At 45.1% G+C, this 15,995-nt stretch overlaps 13 non-coding genes across 13 annotated transcripts; all 13 read left to right on the top strand.

Annotated features, from left to right (window-relative positions):
- Positions 1-926: 926 nt before the first annotated feature.
- TRNAQ-UUG (transfer RNA glutamine (anticodon UUG)) lies at positions 927-998 on the top strand. Its single transcript has one exon. It is a non-coding gene; the product is annotated as a tRNA-Gln (tRNA).
- A 1,122-nt stretch (positions 999-2,120) lies between these two features.
- TRNAQ-UUG (transfer RNA glutamine (anticodon UUG)) lies at positions 2,121-2,192 on the top strand. Its single transcript has one exon. It is a non-coding gene; the product is annotated as a tRNA-Gln (tRNA).
- A 1,122-nt stretch (positions 2,193-3,314) lies between these two features.
- TRNAQ-UUG (transfer RNA glutamine (anticodon UUG)) lies at positions 3,315-3,386 on the top strand. The gene has a single exon. It is a non-coding gene; the product is annotated as a tRNA-Gln (tRNA).
- Positions 3,387-4,508: 1,122 nt separating this feature from the next.
- Positions 4,509-4,580, top strand: TRNAQ-UUG (transfer RNA glutamine (anticodon UUG)). The gene has a single exon. It is a non-coding gene; the product is annotated as a tRNA-Gln (tRNA).
- Positions 4,581-5,702: 1,122 nt separating this feature from the next.
- TRNAQ-UUG (transfer RNA glutamine (anticodon UUG)) lies at positions 5,703-5,774 on the top strand. The gene has a single exon. It is a non-coding gene; the product is annotated as a tRNA-Gln (tRNA).
- A 1,122-nt stretch (positions 5,775-6,896) lies between these two features.
- Positions 6,897-6,968, top strand: TRNAQ-UUG (transfer RNA glutamine (anticodon UUG)). The gene has a single exon. It is a non-coding gene; the product is annotated as a tRNA-Gln (tRNA).
- Positions 6,969-8,090: 1,122 nt separating this feature from the next.
- TRNAQ-UUG (transfer RNA glutamine (anticodon UUG)) lies at positions 8,091-8,162 on the top strand. Its single transcript has one exon. It is a non-coding gene; the product is annotated as a tRNA-Gln (tRNA).
- A 1,122-nt stretch (positions 8,163-9,284) lies between these two features.
- TRNAQ-UUG (transfer RNA glutamine (anticodon UUG)) lies at positions 9,285-9,356 on the top strand. The gene has a single exon. It is a non-coding gene; the product is annotated as a tRNA-Gln (tRNA).
- A 1,121-nt stretch (positions 9,357-10,477) lies between these two features.
- TRNAQ-UUG (transfer RNA glutamine (anticodon UUG)) lies at positions 10,478-10,549 on the top strand. The gene has a single exon. It is a non-coding gene; the product is annotated as a tRNA-Gln (tRNA).
- Positions 10,550-11,671: 1,122 nt separating this feature from the next.
- On the top strand, positions 11,672-11,743 carry TRNAQ-UUG (transfer RNA glutamine (anticodon UUG)). Its single transcript has one exon. It is a non-coding gene; the product is annotated as a tRNA-Gln (tRNA).
- A 1,122-nt stretch (positions 11,744-12,865) lies between these two features.
- Positions 12,866-12,937, top strand: TRNAQ-UUG (transfer RNA glutamine (anticodon UUG)). Its single transcript has one exon. It is a non-coding gene; the product is annotated as a tRNA-Gln (tRNA).
- A 1,122-nt stretch (positions 12,938-14,059) lies between these two features.
- Positions 14,060-14,131, top strand: TRNAQ-UUG (transfer RNA glutamine (anticodon UUG)). The gene has a single exon. It is a non-coding gene; the product is annotated as a tRNA-Gln (tRNA).
- A 1,122-nt stretch (positions 14,132-15,253) lies between these two features.
- TRNAQ-UUG (transfer RNA glutamine (anticodon UUG)) lies at positions 15,254-15,325 on the top strand. Its single transcript has one exon. It is a non-coding gene; the product is annotated as a tRNA-Gln (tRNA).
- Positions 15,326-15,995: the final 670 nt, after the last annotated feature.

The raw sequence follows: 15,995 nt of genomic DNA, 5'->3' as shown, positions 1-15,995 counted from the left end.
ACATGGATGGTTGTGGATGTATTGAGCGTGGTCAGCGTGACCTTCTTTGGAGGCTCAGCATAGATTTCTTCTTGGAATATGAATTTGTGTCTTATGGCCACAAAGGCCAGTGATAGCAGAAGCTGCTAACTTGCTGTTTGTGGATGTAGTTTGCGTGGTCTGCCAATTGCCAAGGCAAAATGATGATGCAGAGAGCTGTATTTAAAGAGTATATCTGCAACCCTAAGTACTTTTACCAGGAGCAGGAGGGAGGGGCTAAGTTGTCCTCGTTGCCCAAATTTAGCAGTACATGACAATTAGGGAAATTCATCTTATGACCACCCCACCCAACACCATCTTTGTCAAAGTTTTCTGTCCAAAGACAAGTTTTCAAGTTCAGAGGACATGGATTCTTCAGAACACCTGTGGAATTTAACACTGGTGTATCTATTTCTCCCAGTTTCTCCCATCTTCAAAGTTCTCAACAGGCCTCATCTCTACTCCTCCACAGTGATTGCCAGCATCCCATTTTGGCCCCAAAGACCTTGATTTTCTGCTCTCCCATTACTCACTCCTGAAACTCCAATTCTGCTTGCACCATCTCTGGACTTCCTCCATCATAAACAGTTCCTGCACTCTTGTCCTGCAAAGAATACATCTGTGGGCACGCAGTTTGAAAGGCATAGGCCAGCGAGCCCAGTGTGCTCTTCTCAGATCATTTGTTCTCTCCTAAAGCCCACCACCAGCCTAACCTGCAGCAGATACATTAATTTTGCCTTGGAGAGGTCTTTTTGACCCTTTCTTTCCCCTTGGTATGCAACATGTTCTGGAGTTGGTCTCAGGGTAAGTTCTATTAAGATTCAAATTTAATAGGGTTAAAGGGGAAGGGGGCTTAACCTCCGGACATATGTATACAACAAAATGGAGAGCATATGAGATTGCTCAAGGGTTCCATGGTGTAATGGTTAGCACTCTGGACTTTGAATCCAGCGATCCGAGTTCAAATCTCGGTGGGACCTACTTTGGAGGCGCAGTGTAGATTTCTTCTTGGAATATGAATTTGTGTCTTACGGTCACAAAGGCCAGTGATAGCAGAAGCTGCTGCTAACGTGGCTGGTTGTGGATATAGTGAGCGTGGCCAGTGTAGATTTCTTCTTGGAATATGAATTTGTGTCTCACAGCCACAAAGGCCAGTGATAGCAGAAGTGGCTGCTAACATGGATGGTTGTGGATGTATTGAGCGTGGTCAGCGTGACCTTCTTTGGAGGCTCAGCATAGATTTCTTCTTGGAATATGAATTTGTGTCTTATGGCCACAAAGGCCAGTGATAGCAGAAGCTGCTAACTTGCTGTTTGTGGATGTAGTTTGCGTGGTCTGCCGATTGCCAAGGCAAAATGATGATGCAGAGAGCTGTATTTAAAGAGTATATCTGCAACCCTAAGTACTTTTACCAGGAGCAGGAGGGAGGGGCTAAGTTGTCCTCGTTGCCCAAATTTAGCAGTACATGACAATTAGGGAAATTCATCTTATGACCACCCCACCCAACACCATCTTTGTCAAAGTTTTCTGTCCAAAGACAAGTTTTCAAGTTCAGAGGACATGGATGCTTCAGAACACCTGTGGAATTTAACACTGGTGTATCTATTTCTCCCAGTTTCTCCCATCTTCAAAGTTCTCAACAGGCCTCATCTCTACTCCTCCACAGTGATTGCCAGCATCCCATTTTGGCCCCAAAGACCTTGATTTTCTGCTCTCCCATTACTCACTCCTGAAACTCCAATTCTGCTTGCACCATCTCTGGACTTCCTCCATCATAAACAGTTCCTGCACTCTTGTCCTGCAAAGAATACATCTGTGGGCACGCAGTTTGAAAGGCATAGGCCAGCGAGCCCAGTGTGCTCTTCTCAGATCATTTGTTCTCTCCTAAAGCCCACCACCAGCCTAACCTGCAGCAGATACATTAATTTTGCCTTGGAGAGGTCTTTTTGACCCTTTCTTTCCCCTTGGTATGCAACATGTTCTGGAGTTGGTCTCAGGGTAAGTTCTATTAAGATTCAAATTTAATAGGGTTAAAGGGGAAGGGGGCTTAACCTCCGGACATATGTATACAACAAAATGGAGAGCATATGAGATTGCTCAAGGGTTCCATGGTGTAATGGTTAGCACTCTGGACTTTGAATCCAGCGATCCGAGTTCAAATCTCGGTGGGACCTACTTTGGAGGCGCAGTGTAGATTTCTTCTTGGAATATGAATTTGTGTCTTACGGTCACAAAGGCCAGTGATAGCAGAAGCTGCTGCTAACGTGGCTGGTTGTGGATATAGTGAGCGTGGCCAGTGTAGATTTCTTCTTGGAATATGAATTTGTGTCTCACAGCCACAAAGGCCAGTGATAGCAGAAGTGGCTGCTAACATGGCTGGTTGTGGATGTATTGAGCGTGGTCAGCGTGACCTTCTTTGGAGGCTCAGCATAGATTTCTTCTTGGAATATGAATTTGTGTCTTATGGCCACAAAGGCCAGTGATAGCAGAAGCTGCTAACTTGCTGTTTGTGGATGTAGTTTGCGTGGTCAGCCGATTGCCAAGGCAAAATGATGACGCAGAGAGCTGTATTTAAAGAGTATATCTGCAACCCTAAGTACTTTTACCAGGAGCAGGAGGGAGGGGCTAAGTTCTCCTCGTTGCTTAAATTTAGCAGTACATGACAATTAGGGAAATTCATCTTATGACCACCCCACCCAACACCATCTTTGTCAAAGTTTTCTGTCCAAAGACAAGTTTTCAAGTTCAGAGGACATGGATGCTTCAGAACACCTGTGGAATTTAACACTGGTGTATCTATTTCTCCCAGTTTCTCCCATGTTCAAAGTTCTCAACAGGCCTCATCTCTACTCCTCCACAGTGATTGCTAGCATCCCATTTTGGCCCCAAAGACCTTGATTTTCTGTTCTCCCATTACTCACTCCTGAAACTCCAATTCTGCTTGCACCATCTCTGGACTTCCTCCATCATAAACAGTTCCTGCACTCTTGTCCTGCAAAGAATTCATCTGTGGGCACGCAGTTTGAAAGGCATAGGCCAGCGAGCCCAGTGTGCTCTTCTCGGATCATTTGTTCTCTCCTAAAGCCCACCACCAGCCTAACCTGCAGCAGATACATTAATTTTGCCTTGGAGAGGTCTTTTTGACCCTTTCTTTCCCCTTGGTATGCAACATGTTCTGGAGTTGGTCTCAGGGTAAGTTCTATTAAGATTCAAATTTAATAGGGTTAAAGGGGAAGGGGGCTTAACCTCCGGACATATGTATACAACAAAATGGAGAGCGTATGAGATTGCTCAAGGGTTCCATGGTGTAATGGTTAGCACTCTGGACTTTGAATCCAGCGATCCGAGTTCAAATCTCGGTGGGACCTACTTTGGAGGCGCAGTGTAGATTTCTTCTTGGAATATGAATTTGTGTCTTACGGTCACAAAGGCCAGTGATAGCAGAAGCTGCTGCTAATGTGGCTGGTTGTGGATATAGTGAGCGTGGCCAGTGTAGATTTCTTCTTAGAATATGAATTTGTGTCTCACAGCCACAGAGGCCAGTGATAGCAGAAGTGGCTGCTAACATGGCTGGTTGTGGATGTATTGAGCGTGGTCAGCGTGACCTTCTTTGGAGGCTCAGCATAGATTTCTTCTTGGAATATGAATTTGTGTCTTATGGCCACAAAGGCCAGTGATAGCAGAAGCTGCTAACTTGCTGTTTGTGGATGTAGTTTGCGTGGTCAGCCGATTGCCAAGGCAAAATGATGACGCAGAGAGCTGTATTTAAAGAGTATATCTGCAACCCTAAGTACTTTTACCAGGAGCAGGAGGGAGAAGCTAAGTTGTCCTCGTTGCTCAAATTTAGCAGTACATGACAATTAGAGAAATTCATCTTATGACCACCCCACCCAACACCATCTTTGTCAAAGTTTTCTGTCCAAAGACAAGTTTTCAAGTTCAGAGGACATGGATGCTTCAGAACACCTGTGGAATTTAACACTGGTGTATCTATTTCTCCCCGTTTCTCCCATGTTCAAAGTTCTCAACAGGCCTCATCTCTACTCCTCCACAGTGATTGCCAGCATCCCATTTTGGCCCCAAAGACCTTGATTTTCTGTTCTCCCATTACTCACTCCTGAAACTCCAATTCTGCTTGCACCATCTCTGGACTTCCTCCATCATAAACAGTTCCTGCACTCTTGTCCTGCAAAGAATACATCTGTGGGCACGCAGTTTGAAAGGTATAGGCCAGCGAGCCCAGTGTGCTCTTCTCAGATCATTTGTTCTCTCCTAAAGCCCACCACCAGCCTAACCTGCAGCAGATACATTAATTTTGCCTTGGAGAGGTCTTTTTGACCCTTTCTTTCCCCTTGGTATGCAACATGTTCTGGAGTTGGTCTCAGGGTAAGTTCTATTAAGATTCAAATTTAATAGGGTTAAAGGGGAAGGGGGCTTAACCTCCGGACATATGTATACAACAAAATGGAGAGCGTATGAGATTGCTCAAGGGTTCCATGGTGTAATGGTTAGCACTCTGGACTTTGAATTCAGCGATCCGAGTTCAAATCTCGGTGGGACCTACTTTGGAGGCGCAGTGTAGATTTCTTCTTGGAATATGAATTTGTGTCTTACGGTCACAAAGGCCAGTGATAGCAGAAGCTGCTGCTAACGTGGCTGGTTGTGGATATAGTGAGCGTGGCCAGTGTAGATTTCTTCTTGGAATATGAATTTGTGTCTCACAGCCACAAAGGCCAGTGATAGCAGAAGTGGCTGCTAACATGGCTGGTTGTGGATGTATTGAGCGTGGTCAGCGTGACCTTCTTTGGAGGCTCAGCGTAGATTTCTTCTTGGAATATGAATTTGTGTCTTATGGCCACAAAGGCCAGTGATAGCAGAAGCTGCTAACTTGCTGTTTGTGGATGTAGTTTGCATGGTCTGCCGATTGCCAAGGCAAAATGATGATGCAGAGAGCTGTATTTAAAGAGTATATCTGCAACCCTAAGTAATTTTACCAGGAGCAGGAGGGAGGGGCTAAGTTGTCCTCGTTGCTCAAATTTAGCAGTACATGACAATTAGGGAAATTCATCTTATGACCACCCCACCCAACACCATCTTTGTCAAAGTTTTCTGTCCAAAGACAAGTTTTCAAGTTCAGAGGACATGGATGCTTCAGAACACCTGTGGAATTTAACACTGGTGTATCTATTTCTCCCAGTTTCTCCCATCTTCAAAGTTCTCAACAGGCCTCATCTCTACTCCTCCACAGTGATTGCCAGCATCCCATTTTGGCCCCAAAGACCTTGATTTTCTGTTCTCCCATTACTCACTCCTGAAACTCCAATTCTGCTTGCACCATCTCTGGACTTCCTCCATCATAAACAGTTCCTGCACTCTTGTCCTGCAAAGAATACATCTGTGGGCACGCAGTTTGAAAGGCATAGGCCAGCGAGCCCAGTGTGCTCTTCTCGGATCATTTGTTCTCTCCTAAAGCCCACCACCAGCCTAACCTGCAGCAGATACATTAATTTTGCCTTGGAGAGGTCTTTTTGACCCTTTCTTTCCCCTTGGTATGCAACATGTTCTGGAGTTGGTCTCAGGGTAAGTTCTATTAAGATTCAAATTTAATAGGGTTAAAGGGGAAGGGGGCTTAACCTTCGGACATATGTATACAACAAAATGGAGAGCGTATGAGATTGCTCAAGGGTTCCATGGTGTAATGGTTAGCACTCTGGACTTTGAATCCAGCGATCCGAGTTCGAATCTCGGTGGGACCTACTTTGGAGGCGCAGTGTAGATTTCTTCTTGGAATATGAATTTGTGTCTTACGGTCACAAAGGCCAGTGATAGCAGAAGCTGCTGCTAACGTGGCTGGTTGTGGATATAGTGAGCGTGGCCAGTGTAGATTTCTTCTTGGAATATGAATTTGTGTCTCACAGCCACAAAGGCCAGTGATAGCAGAAGTGGCTGCTAACATGGCTGGTTGTGGATGTATTGAGCGTGGTCAGCGTGACCTTCTTTGGAGGCTCAGCGTAGATTTCTTCTTGGAATATGAATTTGTGTCTTATGGCCACAAAGGCCAGTGATAGCAGAAGCTGCTAACTTGCTGTTTGTGGATGTAGTTTGCGTGGTCTGCCGATTGCCAAGGCAAAATGATGACGCAGAGAGCTGTATTTAAAGAGTATATCTGCAACCCTAAGTACTTTTACCAGGAGCAGGAGGGAGGGGCTAAGTTGTCCTCATTGCTCAAATTTAGCAGTACATGACAATTAGGGAAATTCATCTTATGACCACCCCACCCAACACCATCTTTGTCAAAGTTTTCTGTCCAAAGACAAGTTTTCAAGTTCAGAGGACATGGATGCTTCAGAACACCTGTGGAATTTAACACTGGTGTATCTATTTCTCCCAGTTTCTCCCATGTTCAAAGTTCTCAACAGGCCTCATCTCTACTCCTCCACAGTGATTGCCAGCATCCCATTTTGGCCCCAAAGACCTTGATTTCCTGTTCTCCCATTACTCACTCCTGAAACTCCAATTCTGCTTGCACCATCTCTGGACTTCCTCCATCATAAACAGTTCCTGCACTCTTGTCCTGCAAAGAATACATCTGTGGGCACGCAGTTTGAAAGGCATAGGCCAGCGAGCCCAGTGTGCTCTTCTCAGATCATTTGTTCTCTCCTAAAGCCCACCACCAGCCTAACCTGCAGCAGATACATTAATTTTGCCTTGGAGAGGTCTTTTTGACCCTTTCTTTCCCCTTGGTATGCAACATGTTCTGGAGTTGGTCTCAGGGTAAGTTCTATTAAGATTCAAATTTAATAGGGTTAAAGGGGAAGGGGGCTTAACCTCCGGACATATGTATACAACAAAATGGAGAGCGTATGAGATTGCTCAAGGGTTCCATGGTGTAATGGTTAGCACTCTGGACTTTGAATCTAGCGAACCGAGTTCAAATCTCGGTGGGACCTACTTTGGAGGTGCAGTGTAGATTTCTTCTTGGAATATGAATTTATGTCTTACGGTCACAAAGGCCAGTGATAGCAGAAGCTGCTGCTAACGTGGCTGGTTGTGGATATAGTGAGCGTGGCCAGTGTAGATTTCTTCTTGGAATATGAATTTGTGTCTCACAGCCACAAAGGCCAGTGATAGCAGAAGTGGCTGCTAACATGGCTGGTTGTGGATGTATTGAGCGTGGTCAGCGTGACCTTCTTTGGAGGCTCAGCGTAGATTTCTTCTTGGAATATGAATTTGTGTCTTATGGCCACAAAGGCCAGTGATAGCAGAAGCTGCTAACTTGCTGTTTGTGGATGTAGTTTGCGTGGTCTGCCGATTGCCAAGGCAAAATGATGACGCAGAGAGCTGTATTTAAAGAGTATATCTGCAACCCTAAGTACTTTTACCAGGAGCAGGAGGGAGGGGCTAAGTTGTCCTCGTTGCTCAAATTTAGCAGTACATGACAATTAGGGAAATTCATCTTATGACCACCCCACCCAACACCATCTTTGTCAAAGTTTTCTGTCCAAAGACAAGTTTTCAAGTTCAGAGGACATGGATGCTTCAGAACACCTGTGGAATTTAACACTGGTATATCTATTTCTCCCAGTTTCTCCCATCTTCAAAGCTCTCAACAGCCCTCATCTCTACTCCTCCACAGTGATTGCCAGCATCCCATTTTGGCCCCAAAGACCTTGATTTCCTGTTCTCCAATTACTCACTCCTGAAACTCCAATTCTGCTTGCACCATCTCTGGACTTCCTCCATCATAAACAGTTCCTGCACTCTTGTCCTGCAAAGAATACATCTGTGGGCACGCAGTTTGAAAGGCATAGACCAGCGAGCCCAGTGTGCTCTTCTCAGATCATTTGTTCTCTCCTAAAGCCCACCACCAGCCTAACCTGCAGCAGATATATTAATTTTGCCTTGGAGAGGTCTTTTTGACCCTTTCTTTCCCCTTGGTATGCAACATGTTCTGGAGTTGGTCTCAGGGTAAGTTCTATTAAGATTCAAATTTAATAGGGTTAAAGGGGAAGGGGGCTTAACCTCCGGACATATGTATACAACAAAATGGAGAGCGTATGAGATTGCTCAAGGGTTCCATGGTGTAATGGTTAGCACTCTGGACTTTGAAACCAGCGATCCGAGTTCGAATCTCGGTGGGACCTACTTTGGAGGCGCAGTGTAGATTTCTTCTTGGAATATGAATTTGTGTCTTACGGTCACAAAGGCCAGTGATAGCAAAAGCTGTTGCTAACGTGGCTGGTTGTGGATATAGTGAGCGTGGCCAGTGTAGATTTCTTCTTGGAATATGAATTTGTGTCTCACAGCCACAAAGGCCAGTGATAGCAGAAGTGGCTGCTAACATAGCTGGTTGTGGATGTATTGAGCGTGGTCAGCGTGACCTTCTTTGGAGGCTCAGCATAGATTTCTTCTTGGAATATGAATTTGTGTCTTATGGCCACAAAGGCCAGTGATAGCAGAAGCTGCTAACTTGCTGTTTGTGGATGTAGTTTGCGTGGTCAGCCGATTGCCAAGGCAAAATGATGACGCAGAGAGCTGTATTTAAAGAGTATATCTGCAACCCTAAGTACTTTTACCAGGAGCAGGAGGGAGGGGCTAAGTTCTCCTCGTTGCTCAAATTTAGCAGTACATGACAATTAGGGAAATTCATCTTATAACCACCCCACCCAACACCATCTTTGTCAAAGTTTTCTGTCCAAAGACAAGTTTTCAAGTTCAGAGGACATGGATGCTTCAGAACACCTGTGGAATTTAACACTGGTGTATCTATTTCTCCCAGTTTCTCCCATGTTCAAAGTTCTCAACAGGCCTCATCTCTACTCCTCCACAGTGATTGCCAGCATCCCATTTTGGCCCCAAAGACCTTGATTTCCTGTTCTCCCATTACTCACTCCTGAAACTCCAATTCTTCTTGTACCATCTCTGGACTTCCTCCATCATAAACAGTTCCTGCACTCTTGTCCTGCAAAGAATACATCTGTGGGCACGCAGTTTGAAAGGCATAGGCCAGCGAGCCCAGTGTGCTCTTCTCAGATCATTTGTTCTCTCCTAAAGCCCACCACCAGCCTAACCTGCAGCAGATATATTAATTTTGCCTTGGAGAGGTCTTTTTGACCCTTTCTTTCCCCTTGGTATGCAACATGTTCTGGAGTTGGTCTCAGGGTAAGTTCTATTAAGATTCAAATTTAATAGGGTTAAAGGGGAAGGGGGCTTAACCTCTGGACATATGTATACAACAAAATGGAGAGCGTACGAGATTGCTCAAGGGTTCCATGGTGTAATGGTTAGCACTCTGGACTTTGAATCTAGCGATCCGAGTTCAAATCTCGGTGGGACCTACTTTGGAGGTGCAGTGTAGATTTCTTCTTGGAATATTAATTTGTGTCTTACGGTCACAAAGGCCAGTGATAGCAGAAGCTGCTGCTAACGTGGCTGGTTGTGGATATAGTGAGCGTGGCAGTGTAGATTTCTTCTTGGAATATGAATTTGTGTCTCACAGCCACAAAGGCCAGTGATAGCAGAAGTGGCTGCTAACATGGCTGGTTGTGGATGTATTGAGCGTGGTCAGCGTGACCTTCTTTGGAGGCTCAGCGTAGATTTCTTCTTGGAATATGAATTTGTGTCTTATGGCCACAAAGGCCAGTGATAGCAGAAGCTGCTAACTTGCTGTTTGTGGATGTAGTTTGCATGGTCTGCCGATTGCCAAGGCAAAATGATGATGCAGAGAGCTGTATTTAAAGAGTATATCTGCAACCCTAAGTACTTTTACCAGGAGCAGGAGGGAGGGGCTAAGTTGTCCTCGTTGCTCAAATTTAGCAGTACATGACAATTAGGGAAATTCATCTTATGACCACCCCACCCAACACCATCTTTGTCAAAGTTTTCTGTCCAAAGACAAGTTTTCAAGTTCAGAGGACATGGATGCTTCAGAACACCTGTGGAATTTAACACTGGTGTATCTATTTCTCCCAGTTTCTCCCATCTTCAAAGTTCTCAACAGGCCTCATCTCTACTCCTCCACAGTGATTGCCAGCATCCCATTTTGGCCCCAAAGACCTTGATTTTCTGTTCTCCCATTACTCACTCCTGAAACTCCAATTCTGCTTGCACCATCTCTGGACTTCCTCCATCATAAACAGTTCCTGCACTCTTGTCCTGCAAAGAATACATCTGTGGGCACGCAGTTTGAAAGGCATAGGCCAGCGAGCCCAGTGTGCTCTTCTCGGATCATTTGTTCTCTCCTAAAGCCCACCACCAGCCTAACCTGCAGCAGATACATTAATTTTGCCTTGGAGAGGTCTTTTTGACCCTTTCTTTCCCCTTGGTATGCAACATGTTCTGGAGTTGGTCTCAGGGTAAGTTCTATTAAGATTCAAATTTAATAGGGTTAAAGGGGAAGGGGGCTTAACCTTCGGACATATGTATACAACAAAATGGAGAGCGTATGAGATTGCTCAAGGGTTCCATGGTGTAATGGTTAGCACTCTGGACTTTGAATCCAGCGATCCGAGTTCGAATCTCGGTGGGACCTACTTTGGAGGCGCAGTGTAGATTTCTTCTTGGAATATGAATTTGTGTCTTACGGTCACAAAGGCCAGTGATAGCAGAAGCTGCTGCTAACGTGGCTGGTTGTGGATATAGTGAGCGTGGCCAGTGTAGATTTCTTCTTGGAATATGAATTTGTGTCTCACAGCCACAAAGGCCAGTGATAGCAGAAGTGGCTGCTAACATGGCTGGTTGTGGATGTATTGAGCGTGGTCAGCGTGACCTTCTTTGGAGGCTCAGCGTAGATTTCTTCTTGGAATATGAATTTGTGTCTTATGGCCACAAAGGCCAGTGATAGCAGAAGCTGCTAACTTGCTGTTTGTGGATGTAGTTTGCGTGGTCTGCCGATTGCCAAGGCAAAATGATGACGCAGAGAGCTGTATTTAAAGAGTATATCTGCAACCCTAAGTACTTTTACCAGGAGCAGGAGGGAGGGGCTAAGTTGTCCTCATTGCTCAAATTTAGCAGTACATGACAATTAGGGAAATTCATCTTATGACCACCCCACCCAACACCATCTTTGTCAAAGTTTTCTGTCCAAAGACAAGTTTTCAAGTTCAGAGGACATGGATGCTTCAGAACACCTGTGGAATTTAACACTGGTGTATCTATTTCTCCCAGTTTCTCCCATGTTCAAAGTTCTCAACAGGCCTCATCTCTACTCCTCCACAGTGATTGCCAGCATCCCATTTTGGCCCCAAAGACCTTGATTTCCTGTTCTCCCATTACTCAGTCCTGAAACTCCAATTCTGCTTGCACCATCTCTGGACTTCCTCCATCATAAACAGTTCCTGCACTCTTGTCCTGCAAAGAATACATCTGTGGGCACGCAGTTTGAAAGGCATAGGCCAGCGAGCCCAGTGTGCTCTTCTCAGATCATTTGTTCTCTCCTAAAGCCCACCACCAGCCTAACCTGCAGCAGATACATTAATTTTGCCTTGGAGAGGTCTTTTTGACCCTTTCTTTCCCCTTGGTATGCAACATGTTCTGGAGTTGGTCTCAGGGTAAGTTCTATTAAGATTCAAATTTAATAGGGTTAAAGGGGAAGGGGGCTTAACCTCCGGACATATGTATACAACAAAATGGAGAGCGTATGAGATTGCTCAAGGGTTCCATGGTGTAATGGTTAGCACTCTGGACTTTGAATCTAGCGATCCGAGTTCAAATCTCGGTGGGACCTACTTTGGAGGTGCAGTGTAGATTTCTTCTTGGAATATGAATTTGTGTCTTACGGTCACAAAGGCCAGTGATAGCAGAAGCTGCTGCTAACGTGGCTGGTTGTGGATATAGTGAGCGTGGCCAGTGTAGATTTCTTCTTGGAATATGAATTTGTGTCTCACAGCCACAAAGGCCAGTGATAGCAGAAGTGGCTGCTAACATGGCTGGTTGTGGATGTATTGAGCGTGGTCAGCGTGACCTTCTTTGGAGGCTCAGCGTAGATTTCTTCTTGGAATATGAATTTGTGTCTTATGGCCACAAAGGCCAGTGATAGCAGAAGCTGCTAACTTGCTGTTTGTGGATGTAGTTTGCGTGGTCTGCCGATTGCCAAGGCAAAATGATGACGCAGAGAGCTGTATTTAAAGAGTATATCTGCAACCCTAAGTACTTTTACCAGGAGCAGGAGGGAGGGGCTAAGTTGTCCTCGTTGCTCAAATTTAGCAGTACATGACAATTAGGGAAATTCATCTTATGACCACCCCACCCAACACCATCTTTGTCAAAGTTTTCTGTCCAAAGACAAGTTTTCAAGTTCAGAGGACATGGATGCTTCAGAACACCTGTGGAATTTAACACTGGTATATCTATTTCTCCCAGTTTCTCCCATCTTCAAAGCTCTCAACAGGCCTCATCTCTACTCCTCCACAGTGATTGCCAGCATCCCATTTTGGCCCCAAAGACCTTGATTTCCTGTTCTCCAATTACTCACTCCTGAAACTCCAATTCTGCTTGCACCATCTCTGGACTTCCTCCATCATAAACAGTTCCTGCACTCTTGTCCTGCAAAGAATACATCTGTGGGCACGCAGTTTGAAAGGCATAGACCAGCGAGCCCAGTGTGCTCTTCTCAGATCATTTGTTCTCTCCTAAAGCCCACCACCAGCCTAACCTGCAGCAGATATATTAATTTTGCCTTGGAGAGGTCTTTTTGACCCTTTCTTTCCCCTTGGTATGCAACATGTTCTGGAGTTGGTCTCAGGGTAAGTTCTATTAAGATTCAAATTTAATAGGGTTAAAGGGGAAGGGGGCTTAACCTCCGGACATATGTATACAACAAAATGGAGAGCGTATGAGATTGCTCAAGGGTTCCATGGTGTAATGGTTAGCACTCTGGACTTTGAATCCAGCGATCCGAGTTCGAATCTCGGTGGGACCTACTTTGGAGGCGCAGTGTAGATTTCTTCTTGGAATATGAATTTGTGTCTTACGGTCACAAAGGCCAGTGATAGCAGAAGCTGCTGCTAATGTGGCTGGTTGTGGATATAGTGAGCGTGGCCAGTGTAGATTTCTTCTTAGAATATGAATTTGTGTCTCACAGCCACAAAGGCCAGTGATAGCAGAAGTGGCTGCTAACATGGCTGGTTGTGGATGTATTGAGCGTGGTCAGCGTGACCTTCTTTGGAGGCTCAGCGTAGATTTCTTCTTGGAATATGAATTTGTGTCTTATGGCCACAAAGGCCAGTGATAGCAGAAGCTGCTAACTTGCTGTTTGTGGATGTAGTTTGCGTGGTCAGCCGATTGCCAAGGCAAAATGATGACGCAGAGAGCTGTATTTAAAGAGTATATCTGCAACCCTAAGTACTTTTACCAGGAGCAGGAGGGAGGGGCTAAGTTGTCCTCGTTGCTCAAATTTAGCAGTACATGACAATTAGGGAAATTCATCTTATGACCACCCCACCCAACACCATCTTTGTCAAAGTTTTCTGTCCAAAGACAAGTTTTCAAGTTCAGAGGACATGGATGCTTCAGAACACCTGTGGAATTTAACACTGGTATATCTATTTCTCCCAGTTTCTCCCATCTTCAAAGCTCTCAACAGGCCTCATCTCTACTCCTCCACAGTGATTGCCAGCATCCCATTTTGGCCCCAAAGACCTTGATTTCCTGTTCTCCAATTACTCACTCCTGAAACTCCAATTCTGCTTGCACCATCTCTGGACTTCCTCCATCATAAACAGTTCCTGCACTCTTGTCCTGCAAAGAATACATCTGTGGGCACGCAGTTTGAAAGGCATAGACCAGCGAGCCCAGTGTGCTCTTCTCAGATCATTTGTTCTCTCCTAAAGCCCACCACCAGCCTAACCTGCAGCAGATATATTAATTTTGCCTTGGAGAGGTCTTTTTGACCCTTTCTTTCCCCTTGGTATGCAACATGTTCTGGAGTTGGTCTCAGGGTAAGTTCTATTAAGATTCAAATTTAATAGGGTTAAAGGGGAAGGGGGCTTAACCTCCGGACATATGTATACAACAAAATGGAGAGCGTATGAGATTGCTCAAGGGTTCCATGGTGTAATGGTTAGCACTCTGGACTTTGAAACCAGCGATCCGAGTTCGAATCTCGGTGGGACCTACTTTGGAGGCGCAGTGTAGATTTCTTCTTGGAATATGAATTTGTGTCTTACGGTCACAAAGGCCAGTGATAGCAAAAGCTGTTGCTAACGTGGCTGGTTGTGGATATAGTGAGCGTGGCCAGTGTAGATTTCTTCTTGGAATATGAATTTGTGTCTCACAGCCACAAAGGCCAGTGATAGCAGAAGTGGCTGCTAACATGGCTGGTTGTGGATGTATTGAGCGTGGTCAGCGTGACCTTCTTTGGAGGCTCAGCATAGATTTCTTCTTGGAATATGAATTTGTGTCTTATGGCCACAAAGGCCAGTGATAGCAGAAGCTGCTAACTTGCTGTTTGTGGATGTAGTTTGCGTGGTCAGCCGATTGCCAAGGCAAAATGATGACGCAGAGAGCTGTATTTAAAGAGTATATCTGCAACCCTAAGTACTTTTACCAGGAGCAGGAGGGAGGGGCTAAGTTCTCCTCGTTGCTCAAATTTAGCAGTACATGACAATTAGGGAAATTCATCTTATAACCACCCCACCCAACACCATCTTTGTCAAAGTTTTCTGTCCAAAGACAAGTTTTCAAGTTCAGAGGACATGGATGCTTCAGAACACCTGTGGAATTTAACACTGGTGTATCTATTTCTCCCAGTTTCTCCCATGTTCAAAGTTCTCAACAGGCCTCATCTCTACTCCTCCACAGTGATTGCCAGCATCCCATTTTGGCCCCAAAGACCTTGATTTCCTGTTCTCCCATTACTCACTCCTGAAACTCCAATTCTTCTTGTACCATCTCTGGACTTCCTCCATCATAAACAGTTCCTGCACTCTTGTCCTGCAAAGAATACATCTGTGGGCACGCAGTTTGAAAGGCATAGGCCAGCGAGCCCAGTGTGCTCTTCTCAGATCATTTGTTCTCTCCTAAAGCCCACCACCAGCCTAACCTGCAGCAGATATATTAATTTTGCCTTGGAGAGGTCTTTTTGACCCTTTCTTTCCCCTTGGTATGCAACATGTTCTGGAGTTGGTCTCAGGGTAAGTTCTATTAAGATTCAAATTTAATAGGGTTAAAGGGGAAGGGGGCTTAACCTCTGGACATATGTATACAACAAAATGGAGAGCGTACGAGATTGCTCAAGGGTTCCATGGTGTAATGGTTAGCACTCTGGACTTTGAATCTAGCGATCCGAGTTCAAATCTCGGTGGGACCTACTTTGGAGGTGCAGTGTAGATTTCTTCTTGGAATATTAATTTGTGTCTTACGGTCACAAAGGCCAGTGATAGCAGAAGCTGCTGCTAACGTGGCTGGTTGTGGATATAGTGAGCGTGGCAGTGTAGATTTCTTCTTGGAATATGAATTTGTGTCTCACAGCCACAAAGGCCAGTGATAGCAGAAGTGGCTGCTAACATGGCTGGTTGTGGATGTATTGAGCGTGGTCAGCGTGACCTTCTTTGGAGGCTCAGCGTAGATTTCTTCTTGGAATATGAATTTGTGTCTTATGGCCACAAAGGCCAGTGATAGCAGAAGCTGCTAACTTGCTGTTTGTGGATGTAGTTTGCATGGTCTGCCGATTGCCAAGGCAAAATGATGATGCAGAGAGCTGTATTTAAAGAGTATATCTGCAACCCTAAGTACTTTTACCAGGAGCAGGAGGGAGGGGCTAAGTTGTCCTCGTTGCTCAAATTTAGCAGTACATGACAATTAGGGAAATTCATCTTATGACCACCCCACCCAACACCATCTTTGTCAAAGTTTTCTGTCCAAAGACAAGTTTTCAAGTTCAGAGGACATGGATGCTTCAGAACACCTGTGGAATTTAACACTGGTGTATCTATTTCTCCCAGTTTCTCCCATCTTCAAAGTTCTCAACAGGCCTCATC

The sequence above is a fragment of the Aquarana catesbeiana genome, linkage group LG04 (genome assembly GCF_042186555.1).
Source record: "Aquarana catesbeiana isolate 2022-GZ linkage group LG04, ASM4218655v1, whole genome shotgun sequence".
NCBI lineage: Eukaryota > Metazoa > Chordata > Amphibia > Anura > Ranidae > Aquarana > Aquarana catesbeiana.
This window is presented reverse-complemented; position numbering and strand designations above follow the sequence as displayed.